Consider the following 11,944-nt stretch of genomic DNA (forward strand, 5'->3'; position numbering starts at 1 on the left):
TATGCAAAAAACAACTTTGTAACACCCCTCGTCTCCCTCGCACCCTCAGGAGAAGGACCCACAGATGTTTTTGTAATTAGAATCTGCAGAATTATGTCCATCCGTTGAGAAACTGGCAAGCGCCGTGGGTCCTTACGTTTTAGAGAACGCGTTTTTATCCAGCTCATCCCCTCAGTGTAGCTCAAAAGCTGGGTGGAGGAGAAAGTGTCATTTTAAATACCTCAAGTATTGAAAGGGGGAAAAGGGTACTTTTCAAGACAGACAGTGCTCTTTAGTCATTTGAATTGCCTCAGAATTCTTTGGGATCCTGTACATTGCATTATACTATTTCTTCTGGAGATTCCCAGGGTTGCCAGCTCCTTGCTGAGTGCATAAGTAAGTCAATATTTCCGTTAATTTTTACATTACAAATTTTTCCACATCCCATTGGTGGCAGCTCACAGTGATGCCAGCCATGAAGTTGACAACACCTACTCACAGTCTCAGAAGGTCCTCATCATTCTATGGGATTTGCTTTTTCAAAATGTTACTTAGAGCATTATTCTCACGTCACAATGTTTGGCACTAACAGAATAGAGACCAGAGAGGATGGCAGTAGATTTATTTTCATCCTATCAAATCCTACGTGGAGAGGGCTTATTAACATGTTTTCAATGTGCCTGCGATTGAGTAGTCCGGGAGAGAAGATGGCTGGGGTTCAGTAATGCCTTCATACACTTATACTCATTTCTACGCCAATTTTCAACCCAAGGGTCCCTTGGAGAATTGGTCTAATTTGTGAGCCATGTAAGTAGTACTACTAAAATCTGAGACAGATGCATCCCGAGAATATCATATTTCTTAAGTTCAATAATACACTTTATTTTATTTGTATATGTTTGTTTTGTAGCTGGTGGAAAGCTTTGAAGCGAGGCGTGGTTTCTAAAGGAAACATTGGAAGATTTTCTGTAGCTGAATCTGGAATATGCAAAGCAGAAAGCTTAAATGGGCTGGTGGATGGGAGCCACCATCTCCCACCTCCCGCAGGGTCTGGGTCATGTGCATACTGATGCCTGGATAAACCATGCCCTCCCTTTGCTTCTGCTGCTTGCCATCAAGTCTGTTCCAACTTATGTCAACTCCATGTGTTTCAGAGTAGAACTGTACTCCGTAGGGTTTTCAATGGCTGTGACCTTTCAGAAGTAGATTGCCATGTCTTTCCTTCCAGACACCTCTGGGTGGATTCCAACTGCCAACTTTCAATTAGTATCTGAGGCTTAACTGTATGTGATATCCAGGGATTTGTTCTCCTCCTTGAGGACCAGGCTATTGCTAACTTCACCCAATCACAGGGTCTTATAGCCAATGGAATGCTCAGGATTTGCAAGAGTTATTAGCTGTTTAGAGAAAGGCACTAGTAATAAAATAAGCTTATTTGATCAACTTCAGCATTAAAGGTTTTGTTTTGTTTTTTGAAACTGGAAATTTGAAGGGGGGAAAGAGTAATAAAAAAGACAATGATATAGCACAATCTTACAGAGTTCTCAGTGCTGACAATTGGGTGTGAAAACCACCCTATCTTGTGCTCATACCCAATGGAACCCTATAGAGAACTGAGTGGTCCACAGGACTTCAGGCAGTCGTGCTAGTTTTTAAGATCTGTACTCTCTGTGGCAAAGTGGATGGAACCCTCTCTTCCCACCCCTATTCTTTTCCTTCCCAATGTTCCCTAAATAGCCAATAAATTTCATATAACTAGAAGGAATTTTTGTACTGATATTTGTACAACATAAGTACTTCGTAGGTGCCAGATATGGTATCAAGTAATTTCCACATATTAACCCATTGCTGTGGAGTTGATTCCGACTCATAACGATCCTATATGACAAAGTAGAACTGCCTCATTGGGTTTCCAAGGAAAGCAGATTGCCACATTTTTCTTCCGTGGAGTGGCTTGTGCCTTCAAACCCTGATGTTTCTGCTTAGCAGTTGAGCACTTAACCACTGTGCCACTAGGGCTCCTTCCTTCCCCATATTATCTCATTTAATTCTTATACCTAACCTATGGCATGGAGACTTTTATCATCCTCATTTTACAGATGAGAAAACTGAGTCACAAAGCAGTTAAGAAATTTGCCTGAGGTCACACACACAGTAACAGCGAGCAGAGCCAGGCTTCACACACAGGATCGTTTGACTTAAAACCCTAAGCATTGAACTACTACCCTCTACCCATACCCGTTGCAGTCTCATTGATTCTGACTCATAACGACCCTATATGACAAAGTCGAACTGCGCCATAGGGTTTCCAAGGCTGTAATCTTTACGGAAGCAGATTGCCACGTCTTTCTTCTTTGGAGTGGCTTGTGGGTTTGAACTGCTGACCTTGGATTTAGCAGCTGAGTGCTTAACTGCTGCACCGCTACTGCCTACCAAATCCAGCTTGTTGAATTTAGCCAAGGGGAATAACAAAGCTGGTGGGAAAAGTGGTTTGCTGGTGGCCGCTAGCCTAAAGGTTGGTGATTCGAACCCACCCAGGGGCTCCAGGGAAAAAAGGCCTGGTGAACTGCTTCTGTAAAAGATTACAGCCAAGAAAACCCTATGGAGCAGTTCTACTCTGTAACACGTGTGGTCACCATGAGTTGAGACCGACTCAAGAGCAACGTGAATGTTACTGGCTCAAGAGCTATCTCTAGGTAGCTCAATAGCTCAGAGTTTTCAAATATCATGGGAGGATTGCCTTCCCTCTTCATCACTACCCCACTGTGGCTTAGCTAAAAAGTAAGCTCCTTTGTGTCTGTGCTCTGTGCTCATTTGTGAATGCTTCTTACAAGGTAGACAGATGTCCACACACAGCCATCACCGTCTACTTCCAGTCCCCAAGTCGTGACACAGCTCTGAGAGATGTCGGAATGATCAAGAGTCCGCTCATTCCTCAGGGACCCAGAGAGGCAACCTCGTGTGGAAAAGCACAGCCCAGGGAGGAAACGCAGCTCTCCACTTGTCAGCCAGGTAACTATGGGCAGATGCCTTGACCTCCCTTACCTCAGTTTCCTCATCTATGAAAGGGAAAACATAGCAGCATCTATTTCATAGGGACATCATAAGGATTAAATGAGTTAATATATATTAAGTACTTGGCGCCCTGGTGGTGCAGTGGTTAAAGCACTTGGCTCCTAACCGAAAGGTCGACAATTCAAACCCACCAGCCACTCCATGGGAGAAAGATGTGGCAGTCTGCTTCCATAAAGATTTACAGCCTTGGTAACTCTATGGAGTCGCTATAAGTCTGAATCGACTTGATGGCAATGGAGTTTTTTTTTTTAAGTACTTGGCAAATGGTCAGAGCTATATAAAGCTCAGTTACAGTTCTTATTCCTTGTGTTACTCTCAAAGTAGAGGCTGAGATAATGACCTTAAAAATTTTAGATCAATCCAAATTATCAATTTTGGTAACTAACACAAGGACAGATTTGCTCAACATTACTACTGGGAGAACTAGGTAGCATGTAGAATTGGCTTAAATCCCTCGCAAAAAACCAAACCATTGCTATCGAGTCTATTCCAACTCATAGTGACCCTACAGGACAGAGTAAAACAGCCCCTTAGGGTCTCTGAGGCTGTAAATCTTTACAGAAGCAAACTGCCACATCTTTCTGCCACGGAGTGCCTGGTGGGTTTGAACCACTGACCTTTTGGTTAGCAGCAGAACACTTTACCACCGCACCACCAGGGCTCCTCATAGAATTGGCCTATTGCCCTCAACTTATCTGGATGTACCCCAAATATAAATGATTGCCCATAAAATTGTGCAATTCATATATTTGTATGAAATATCATTCATTCAACAAAAATGTTTTGTGTTCTTCCTCTGGACCAGGGATTGGGGACACAAATCTGAACTAGACTTCATCCCCATCAGCAAAGAGCACATAATCTAAACGGCAGCAAATAAATCGGTGACACAACATGGCCAGTGCTGTAAATGCTTCAGTGTGAGAGTGGAAAAGATGGAGCTTAATTCTTTTTGCACTACTGGGCCGCGGGCAGTCACTCTAGGCTTCCCAGAGCAGGTAACATTTGAGCTGGGGCTAGAAGAATGAGTTAGAATTTGCCTGTTGGAGGATGAAGGTAGGGATGTGGGCATCCAAGCAGGTGAATCATCTTGAAGAAATGCATGGACCTAGCAATCCAGGCATGAAATGCATGGGGCTGTGTTTGGGGAACGCTCCATGTAGGGCAGTGGTGGAGGTGCATATTGGGGTAAAAAGGAGAAGAGAAACAGGATGGGAAGGGAAGCACTTACTTCTAAGGTCAAAGAGTAATTGTGCTTTGCTCCTTTGGTTGCAAGTAGCAGAGATGGATTCTGGCCCCCTTAAGAAACAGGGCACTTCATAGAAAGGAGCTGAAACACTCACAGGAGCAAAAGGAAGGAAAGCTGTCTTCTCCAGGCACCACCTCACTGCTTTTTCCACCCTTGCTTCACTCTGTGCCTGATTCATGTCTCAAGAGAGAGATTTTGATTGGCTAAGCTCAGGTCACATGCTCACCCCATGGCTACTAGGTGGTGAAAGAAAAGATCTGGTGGACAGTCTTCAGGGACCCCTTCAACTTCTATGGTGAACAGTTGGCTCACTAGAGGGCACCAGGACTGCACCTAATCAGGAAAGGTACTTCCCTAAAAGGAAATCCAAGTGCTGATAGGAAGGGGAACTAATTGAAGGACAGCTTCAAAATTACAGATGTGCATTATAAATACTCATAATAAACATAATAGCTTGTGTTTATTTACAATGTGTCATATACTATGCTGAGGACATGCTTTACATACATGTTTTATTTAATCCTCTTAACAACTCTAGGAGTAGATACATATCCACTTTACGGCATAAGCAGCTGAGTTATTAACCACTGCGCCACCAGGGCTCCACTTCACAGCATAGATGTAGGTATATGCCATTTTTTCAAATGACAAAAAAATTAAAGCTCAGAGTTTAAGTCACTTGCTCAAGTCCACGTAGCTAGTAAGTGAACAAGCCAGAACTCAAACCCAGATGACTCTGATGGCAAAGCTCTCAAGCACTGCACATTGGGCCTCCCATGTTTTCTGGTGAAGTGAAAGCACCTGCAGGTTGACATGGCTCCCCACTACCCTACCCCAGCCATTCCTTTTGCCCTACCATCCTTAAATAGGCAGAGTCAACTTAGGGGACCCAGGAGTCTGGCTCAGTTTTCAACACATATTAAAATCTCACGGGAAGGAGCACAGACAAGCATCTCTCTGACCTTCCTGCCTTCAGGATGTACAGACCAGCTGGGCAGCATCCTATGCACCTAGTCTCTCAAGCCCCTTGTGGATGTGACATGGAAAACTCCAAATCAATTCATTCCAGAGCAATTTATAACATTGCTTCTTTTTCAGTCCTAAGAATGGAAAACTACACATCCGCAGGGCTGCAAAGCATGTTGTTTTAATTAATGACTGAACAGAGCTTCTGCAATCCCTGTGGGCAGATCTGCCCTCCTTTTTAAAAATTCCACAAGAACTAAACTTACCTCAGAAGGCAGTGGGAATAACTTCTTCATCTGGTAGATTTTCAAATCTAAAATCATATATTTAGTATAAATAGGAGAACTATTCATTCATGTCATCCAGTCACCCAGTCTGCAAGTGAGTCGACAAACATTAATTTAGTCTTTGTTAACTATTGGGCCCTGTGCTAAATGCTTCATATGTGTTATTTTATTCACCACAACAGTGTGAGGTAGATATTAAACCAGTTGCCATCAAGTCAATTTCAACTCACGGTGACCCAGCGTGTGATAGAGTAGAACTGTGCTCCATAGGGTTATCATGGCTGACTTTTCAGAAGTAGATTGCCAGACCTTTCTTTTAAGGTCCCTCTGGGTGAATTTGAACCTCCAACCTTTTGGTTAACAGCCGAGTGTGTTAATCATTTGTACTACCCAAGTATCAGGATATCCATTTTATAAAGGAGGAACAGAATCTCAGAGAGGTTTAGCATCTAGCTAAAGGTCACACAGCAAGTAAGGGGCTCTTCCATGACCCTGTGCAGCTCTCTGAGTCATGAGCACTCAGCAGATATTCACTTAGCTGGATCTTGTTATAGATTTTGATTAACAGTGACATTTTCTGCTCTATACCTTCACAGATACCTTGCCTGAACCATCCAGAAGGAACTCCTGCTGCCACATATAGGGATAGGATACCTGAGAGTTTCAGCAAAATGGAAACTCATGACCTGATATCCCTGTCTCCAGACCTGTTCTCTCTAATTCACTTTCCACACTGGCCTTGAACAATGTGTCTAAAATGCAACATGTGTCTGATCATGCCACTTCAGAGCTTGACATCCTTCAATGGCTCCCAATTACCTCCAATGGAAAGTCCACATACACACAGAGTACAAGGCCCTTCATGATCTGGCCCTTGCCTTCCTCCCCTGCCTCATCTCCCAGAATATTTCTCCATGCTCTCTTCAGTCTAGCCATACAAGTTTCCCAATACACTTGAAGGTACCAGCAGGCCTCTGTTTAGTTGTTCTTCTCTTTACACCCCTTCCCTTTCATGTCTGCCCATCTAACTCCTATTTAGCCTTCAAATCTCAGCTCAAGCATCCCCTCCTCTGGAAAGTTGCCCCCAGGATGATTAAGTATCCTTCTGAAGATCCCCAGAGTATACTAGGGAGACTCTATTGTCCTGGGCTGCAATGATATGGGTGACACTCAGGAAGTTTTTGAACTGCATGGGACAGAAACCACTCAAATAGGACTAGACAAAAAAGAAATTTACTGTCTCACATAAAAGCCATTTGGAGATAGAGCGGGCTTCGGATGTGGTACAATCAGGATTTCTACCTTAATTTCTCTAATTCCTCAGCTCTGTTCTCCTGGATGTCGTAGCTTTGTCCTCAGGCTATCCTCTCTGACGGTAGAAAGACAGATGCTAACTGCAATTGGGACAACACACCTAGAGGTGAAGGGAGAGAACTTTCCCTAGTTGTCCTTCCTTTTAATATGATTAGACCAATTTAGGTCATATGCTCATCCCTGGACCAATAACCATCACCAAGGGAATGCTAAGCAATAATTGGCTGAAACCAGGATACCTGAACCAATCACTGGCAAGGGCATGTTTAGGATTACCATGATTGGTTTAGGCCAATCAGAGTCAGCTTCCCCTAAATCACATAGCTTATGTAGAGAAGGAGGGAGTGCCTGCATAAAAATGGAGCTCTGGCAGAAAGGAGGAAGAAGGAAATGGATGCTGGCTAAGCTGTCACAGTGACTCCTTGGGTATAGGCATACAACTGTCCTCCCGAGAACAAGATCATGCTTTGTTTATCTCTATATCCCACTGACTAGCGCAATATCTGAAATATCCTTGAAAAAAAAAATTGGATGAATTATAATTGCTAAAATATTGCTGGAGCTGAGGTTTATTCAGAGCAAAGTAAAGGTTCAGATTTTCATGGGGTACAGAGGAAAGGCATTATTTCTACCTGCTGGGTGTCTGTTTGGTATATAAATTAGACCTTTTTAAAAGACATGTTTCTGTCTGCCAGGCTTTAGAAACAGTGATCTAAGAGTTAGACATTTCCTATTAAAGTTTTAAAAACAGAGCTTTAAGTCATACATTATATTGAATGCTTTCATATCTCATCTGATTCAGTAGGTTTTAAACCTCACAGAGGTCACATTTTGAAACAGTAGTCACTTTTTACAACATCTCCAAACATTAAATAAAAATAAAATATATGAAGAATAGAGATGTCCATAGAGACTACTAACATGATACTTGAATATGATTATTATTAAGGACAGTATTATTTGGAGTCTGAAGATTACAATGGCTGGCTCATCTTTAAGCTTCATTTTTTCTTTAGAGAATTGAAGAAGAGCAGATTCTATTCATGCCCATTTGTTTTTTTTTTAAAAAAACAAAAAGCCCTTTTTTAAGAATAGGGGTTCTTAATCTACAGCAACCTCAGGGATTCTAAGAATCCCTAAAATATGTGCAAAATTTTGTGTGTATCAACAGTTTTCTCAAGAAAGGGACCATAGTTTTTGTTAAATTCTCAAAAGGGTCCTCGATCCACAGAAAGGTTAAGAACCACAGGTACTGGAGGGAAATTCCCTCAAGACCTTGGTTGTCCCAATAACTGGGTTTCCCATAAAGAAAAGCTACTCCCAGGGTCAGACTACTAACTTAGATTGGTAGCTCCAGGAAATAGGTCTTTCCTGGGTTTCTCTTAGGATGTTTTAACTTAAAGAGTTATAGAGTCAGTAGATCCTGGAAATGAATGGGGCTCTGTTGAGAAATCGGCGAAGCAATTCCCATAGCTCCCACATCCGCCCATGCCCTACCCCCCATGCCTTCCTTCACCCTCTCTAGTTAATAAGGCCCATCCTGCCTCTCAAAACACATCATCACTAGCTCCCACATTCACCGGGGACAATTTGTCGTTTACCCCGCCAGCCTGGGGACTTAACCTCAGCTAACATTCGTAAACAGATAAAGCTAGAAGTTTACTGTTTCTCTCCGAGACCTAGTAATTTTGAAGCGTCATCCCCTCACCCATGGTAGGTTAAAAAAATATATAAAAAGCTGTGATGAAGTGCAGTGATAATAGGAAGCTGCGACTGGGAGAGGGTGTGGATGTGTGTGAGTGTGTGCACGTGCCCCTGTGTGCATGTATGTGTGTTTAGGGATGGTGCTGAAAAGGTGCTGTTTGATCTTCCCCCACATAGCAGCCTTGTCACAAAAAGGAGGATTTGTGTTGTCGGTTATCTGCTTTTTCTTTGTTTCCCTTATTTCAGTGTTGAGTTGCATTTTACTGCTCAGAACTTGAAGGATGCATTCAAACTCACGGAGCATGACATTTTAACTATCTCACCTCACCGTGATTCATCTCAATTTACTTTCCTCTAAACTGTAGTCTTGAGAAAGTGCACCATCCCTGGGTTCTTCGGTGGTTAGAAGACCATAAACAGCATTAAATGAGCCCGATGTCAGCTAACTTGTGAGCAAGGCTCACTCATTAGATCCTTATTGTGCTTCTAATGAGATGCTTTACTTTCGGATGGGAACGTGTGGTACATTAACAATGGCTTCTGCCGGGTATTGCTGAATGTTCAATATAAACCCGCAGAGGTTAAGTAACATGAAGAATCAAACAATCCCAAAGGAAGATGTGATGTGCTGGGTTCTCAGGGCCCAGCAGATTCTTAACACTTCCTATCTGAGGCTCTTGTTCCCCACACAGTTCCTTTGTCCCAGATGACGTATTACCTGCAAAATGTATCAATCCCAGAACTCAATATATGGCTACCAAGAATATAGTTTACTCTCTTTAGTTGACTTCCATTTTAGAGTTTAATCTCAGCTGAACTTTAGTGGTGAAAAATAAACTCGGTCTTCATTCACTCTGGGAGCCTCGGCTTCTTAGTAGAATGAATCAATAATGAGGTCATGAGCAAATATTATTAATGCCTTTTATTATTTATATGGATGTTAATCTGTCCAATTGACACACAACTTTCTAACTCTCTAGTCTAATACACATGACCCTTGGCATCTCCTTCTCTTCCTCTCTCTCTCTCTCCCTTCAGTCACAGATACAGAGAAAGAATAATATATCACAAGCCCTGACCCCCTGGCCTTTATGAATTATCTGTTTAGAAAGATGTGAAGCTACCTTTTATATCCACCGTAACAGATACTTAGACATTGTGGATCAATAGTGAACAAGTTTGCTGGTTATAGTTAATGGGTACCAAAGGGACACTCTGACAGTGACCTCTGACATTGTGGCTGACAAGAAATCTATAGGGCAAAAAGTAAGGAAGACAAACAGTTTTTAAAGTTATGAATGTAGATGTGTAGCAAATGATAATTTCCTCCAGGTGGGAGTATTTCCGACTTGCAGGTAGGTCACTAATTTTCGCAAACCCCTTAATTTTGATCAATGAAATATGAGTGGCAGCCCATTGCTACATTATTTTGGAAACAGCTCTGATGATGGGTCTGACGTGAACCCAGTTGTTACCCAAGGAGAACCAACGGAGATTGTTTTCCTGTCAAAGAGGACTTTTCTCTTTATGAAATGGGCTGTCATTTATAATTTTAAGCAGGCACAGATTTGTTAAACAGCCACATGGTAATGGGTTTCCATAAGAAGATCCACAGACCCATAGTTCTGGAAAGAAATTGAGCTTACAAGATATTTAAAAACCTAATGGGAATGAAATATTTGGGATTTCTTGAAAAGATGGTTTCTGCTCTGCACATTGTCAAGGGAATTTAACAATAAATCCATTGTGTGTGTCTGAGTAGTCTGTTTGAGGCAATTATATTTTCCTACGTTCTATGGAGTTAATCTCAGGGAAATACACTGGGGCACCAAGCCCTCCGCTACATGTCACTACACAGGGTGAGACTCCTAGGGATGGGCATTAACGGTGGCAAGTGGGTTTTAAAGGAGTCAAGGAAACAGTGCTAATTTCGGAGTGGTCTTAAGACAGCAGACTGCAGCATTCTGCCAGGCAGAGAAATTAACGTACACGGGATCCAATCCAAAAGATAGAGGGCAGGAATGTGTGTGCTCAGTCCTTTTCACTCCACAATGTACATACCGTATTATGATGTCACACTCCAGCAGCATTGCTCTGAAGTCTCAATGGTCTCCCCGCTGCTAAGCACCATTGAAAACACATTTGTCCTGACTGTTCTTTTCTTTTTATCCCCCTCTCATCTGTGTAAGATGAATCACTCCTGGATCCGGACTGACTCGGAGGGCAGAGCCAGGTCCTGACGAGGTAGCCTGCCTCCTATGGCTTAAACATTTTAATTAATTTCAACACTAATGCACAAATGGGAGTTAATCGCTCTGCCGCAGTGCTTTCTAATTTACTAAGTTTATTCATTAAAACTTCCCTTACTGAACTTTGATTGAATGTCATGCTTTTTTGGAGGCCTTTCAAACAGCCTTAAGGGTTTTAAAGTGATAGCTTGGGCGAGCTCCTGAAATCCTTCAGCATTTGCTTAAAGAGAAGAATGGAGAAAATCTGATCAGCAAGGAATCTTCCCTGTGCTGAACAAGGAGCCTTTTAGGAGGCAGGAGGCCCGTAGAAGGAGGTTTGTTTTTAAGCAATATATAAAAAAGAGAAGGAAACTTAAGTATCTAATAAAAAATAAAATCAATCACCTTAATACTTGGCAAAACTTGGAAATATATTTCAGGGTAAGATTCAGTCATCCTTTCAAAAACAACAGAATGATAACAGCAATTTGTATTAATGTGAAGAGAGATATTCATAATGGCTTTGCCAACCTAATTATTTTGGAGTCAATATAATAAAAATCTTAGGTACACAGTTTTGCCAATCAATTGCGAGTACCTGTACCTACTGAGAGATGTTTCAATGAAGCCTTTATTTAAAATTAACTCAAGCAAAATGCAATCTTTATCTCTTTAATTAACAGTATTCAATAGTAGGGGACAAAATTTCCTGCGTTGTCAGCTACATGAAGACAGCTGTCAGACTGACAGACAAAATACCTGTAGTTGCTTTTTCACCAACTGATAACGTTAGTGTCTTTAGGAACAAAATTCCTCCCTGTTCCTACCCCTCACTCCCCATCCCCGGTCAGAAAATATTTTTAAAGAGTAGGAAAAATTCCAGTCATTTGGAAGTAAAGATTCAAGTCAGAGTTGTTAACGAAAGCACCACTTCTCAGATGCCATGAATCAAAATACAAGTTTTCATATTCATTTTCGTGTTCTATAAATACTGCTCAGTGTTATGCAACAAGACACGACAAACTCATTTTGAAAAGGTATTTTTAACTTCAGAGAGCGAGAAAGATTACCCATTTTATTCTATCCTGAAAAATGAAGCTTGATTGGGAAGAACTACCCTTCTCACTTGTGGGGGGCAGGTC

The 11,944-nt window shown here is 41.9% G+C and overlaps 1 long non-coding RNA gene across 1 annotated transcript in view; it reads right to left on the minus strand.

Moving 5' to 3' along the window:
* The window catches only part of LOC111820372 (uncharacterized), a 12,069-nt gene extending 1,250 nt beyond the window's left edge, over positions 1-10,819 (minus strand). Inside the window, exon 1 of the long non-coding RNA XR_002823909.1 lies at positions 10,636-10,819. This is a non-coding gene — a long non-coding RNA (uncharacterized LOC111820372). The remainder of the gene's footprint in view (positions 1-10,635) is intronic.
* Positions 10,820-11,944: the final 1,125 nt, after the last annotated feature.

Source organism: Trichechus manatus, unplaced genomic scaffold, assembly GCF_000243295.1.
Source record: "Trichechus manatus latirostris isolate Lorelei unplaced genomic scaffold, TriManLat1.0 scaffold00003, whole genome shotgun sequence".
Taxonomy (NCBI): domain Eukaryota; kingdom Metazoa; phylum Chordata; class Mammalia; order Sirenia; family Trichechidae; genus Trichechus; species Trichechus manatus.